Below are 3491 nucleotides of genomic sequence, written 5' to 3'. Positions count from 1 at the left end.
GTTTATTTGTTTTCAGTAAAATGGATGCTTTAATTTTTGAGGGACGTTTTTTTATTCTTTAGGAAATTTACAGAACATTTTTATATAAATTGTAAACAATAAAATGTTTAAATTCACAATTTATTTTTCTGTAGTAGTCCAGGGTTGTTTTCTCTGGGTCAACTGAAAAGTCTAGCATCACCTTGTGGCTCATTGGGTTAGAACAGTGGTTCCCAAACTTTTTGTCTTCTGACCCACAAAATATCCATGGCAAAAAACTTGTGACCCCAAATATTACTGGTCTGAGTACATGAACTTCATTAATAACCCTAAAAACACAGGCTTTTTGACAATCTAAACAGCTTGTACACAAATATAAATACTTACTTTTACTTATTTTGTTTTTGTAATAATTAAAGGGAAAATATTACATCAGCAATTATTTTACTACCCTTTAAATTGATTTCTGGAGATTATCCAAGGTGCTTCATGACCCATAATTTGGTCCCAAGCCCAACTTTGGGAACCAAAGTGCAGTGGTTCCCAAACTTTTCAGCTTTTGACCCACAAAATAACTGTAGCAGAGACCTGTGCCCACAACTATTTTTGGATGATTGTATCAGGTCAACAAAACATGAGCACAGTAACAATATTTTTTATACTACATTTAACCATTTCAAATATACTAACCTCAATCATTTGTAACAACTAAGGCAAAAATGTAATTTATTCAAAATATCTTTTCGGGACCCCACTTTGGGTCCCAACCCCAACTTTGGGAAACACTGGTCTATACAAGTGCAACACCTTTAAAACGGAGGAAAAGCAGTGGATTTCATTAGAGACCCTCATCTTTGACCCTCACTACCATCCACAACACTAGTTTGTAGTAGATACATGCAAGATCTGTACAAACCAAGACAGATAGAATGATCAGGAAAGTCCAGCTGAGGGTGAACTTCCTGCAGGAGTTAAACTGCTACAAACTTCTACTTGCCCATAATCTAGATCAGGGGTCTGCAAACCGCGGCTCTGGGGCCACATGTGGCTCTTTGAAAATATGAACGAACAGATTTATTTGTTTATTTATTGGTTTTTATACTCACAACGCTAATAAATTGTATGCAAATATGTGATCAATACTACGAATACAAAAATACTAACGCAAAAAGTAAAACATGTTAGCTCATGCTAGCCTGTTTTCTACCTAAAATAATCATCTTCTTTCTGTGACCTCTCTCTCAAATCCATCAGGATTATCTTTAAAAGCCTTTAGGACAACATAATAAGAATTAGAAAAAGAATGTCTGACTAGTTCAGCTGTATTAGTTTTTATGAAATTTTGTATAAACTATAGCCAGTATTTTACTTGGGCATGAATATGTTTTTTTTTCTTCAGTCCTGAAGTGTAAAAATAGATAGTAAAATTCACAATATATTTTTTAGGTTTATGTCACCTCCATTGGCCATAAAGGTTCACGAAAAGGACTTGAAAAGGCCCACAGACCAGCAGTTGATAATCACAGCTGTAGCTTATTTTGTGGCTCTGGGCACATGATTAGTGAGCCGAGGAGCAGACATGGCTCTTTTGATTGTAAAGGTTGCAGAACCCTGGTCTAGATCCTCTTCTGTCAGACCATCAAATTCTGCTTTGACTCAGCTAACTAGCTAGAATTAAAAGTGCAGACAGGAACACTGGGTCCAACATGTCTTCCTTTCAGGACCTGCGCTCAAAAACTGGATCAGCAGAAAGCCCTCACATCCAGGATTTAACCTCCTCTCCTCCAGACAATACATTGTTGTATATTTGTGCATATTTTAGTAACGCTTTGTGCGTAAGGTTCTTCTTTTTAGGGTCACAATGAACCCAACTGTTGTTGGTTTGTGGGAGGAAATTTGAGTCTACCTGGTGCATGAACAGAGAACATGCAAACTCGATCCAGAAAGGTCCCTGGCCTGGATATGATCTGGCAACCTTTTTACTGAGCAGCAACAGTATCCACCTGTTCATACCTGCTTTTCCTTTCCAGGTGGCTGTGGAGCTGGTACTTGTTTATAGCTGTGTGTGTGTGAAAGGCAGGGGACACCTTGGACTGGTCTCCAGTCCATCACAGAGACAACCATTCACACATAATGACAAGCTGAGCTGATCAGCATTAGGAAACCAGACAAATCAGAGAAAACCCACACATGCATGGGGAGAACATATAAACTAAGGCCAGGAAGAGAACCTGCAAACGTCTTGCTGTGAGGCTGTGGCACTGTGTTGCTCTTCCTACTCATGTATGTCTATTCTCCACATGTTCAATAATCTGTTAGGATTTTCTGTAAAAATATAAAACATGAAACATTTTGATATATGAATGGTTAGAATTAAAAAGTATGCTGAAATAGTTTGATTGCAAAATCTTTATGGAAGAAATTCTAAACGAGGACAGAGCAGACTGGACTTCTTGAGGAAGCTGAGATCCTTCAATGTCTGCAGCAAGATGCTGCAGATCTTCTACAAGTCTGTTGTTGAGAGCCTCATCTCTTCTGCCATCATCTGTCGGGGCAGCAGCATCAGAGCCAGGGACCTAAAAAGGCTCAACAACCTGATAAAGAAGGCTGGTTCTGTTCTGGGGACGACTGTGGAATCTCTGGAGATGATGGCACCTCATCGAGTTTCCCTTCTGAATTTGAATTGAACAGGAAAAGATTAGTGTGAATGCTGAGTCAGCAGTTATTCTGTTAGTGAGGACAGTGCTCTTGGAGCCACCACACCTAAACCACTACACAATCATGACATTCATTGTTTATCCCAAGAATACCAGGAATGATTGAAACAATAATTTCTTCAACAGTACCTTAAACTTTCCTTTATTCATCCTTGATTGTTCTCAACTCCGTATAGAAATATGATGCAGCTTGAGTTTATTGGATTGTTTTTACAGTTTTAGCCACTTGTTGGGTTTGAAAACAACATGGAAACATGATATTGAAATTTAACACATTATCCTCTTAGAATATTGGATGGAGAGCAGGTGAACATTACAGGCAGTTGTTTCCTAATCATGGACAGAATAAACACATGATGCAGACCTGATCAGACTATTGGTGTGACCTGGCAGCCTTCAGGCTGATCCAAAAACAGAGTCTGGAACATGTGGTTGTAGAAGTCCGGGTGGTAGAGGCAGGCTCTGGCGCAGTCGGGGCTGAAATTCAACTCCAGAATTTGAGGCTGCATGATTCGCTCACCTGGACCAAAATCAAAACACAAGACTAAAGAACGAGACAAGAAAAACAAGTGTTCATGTAATAAAATGTTGAAAAAAATAAACAAAAAAATAAATAACCACACAAATCCAGAAGAGCGTTTCCCTTACCTTTTATTCAAGGAAGACCCAAACTATAGGATTTATCAAAAAGGAAACTCTTACATCAAGACTTAAAAATAGAGTGTGATGGTGCGTTCACACCGAACGCGATTTCAGCGTCAGGAGCAGCAGGTTTACATACAAAGTCTATGGTGG

At 38.8% G+C, this 3491-nt stretch overlaps 1 pseudogene; it reads right to left on the bottom strand.

Moving 5' to 3' along the window:
- Nucleotides 1-2814: 2814 nt before the first annotated feature.
- On the bottom strand, nt 2815-3216 carry LOC106536996 (tubulin--tyrosine ligase-like protein 12 pseudogene; annotated as a pseudogene).
- Between the last annotated feature and the right edge of the window lie 275 nt (nt 3217-3491).

This window comes from Austrofundulus limnaeus, unplaced genomic scaffold, assembly GCF_001266775.1.
Source record: "Austrofundulus limnaeus strain Quisiro unplaced genomic scaffold, Austrofundulus_limnaeus-1.0 Scaffold2073, whole genome shotgun sequence".
Lineage (NCBI taxonomy): Eukaryota > Metazoa > Chordata > Actinopteri > Cyprinodontiformes > Rivulidae > Austrofundulus > Austrofundulus limnaeus.
Note: the sequence above shows the minus strand (reverse complement) of the source record. Positions and strands in the feature narration are given on the sequence as shown.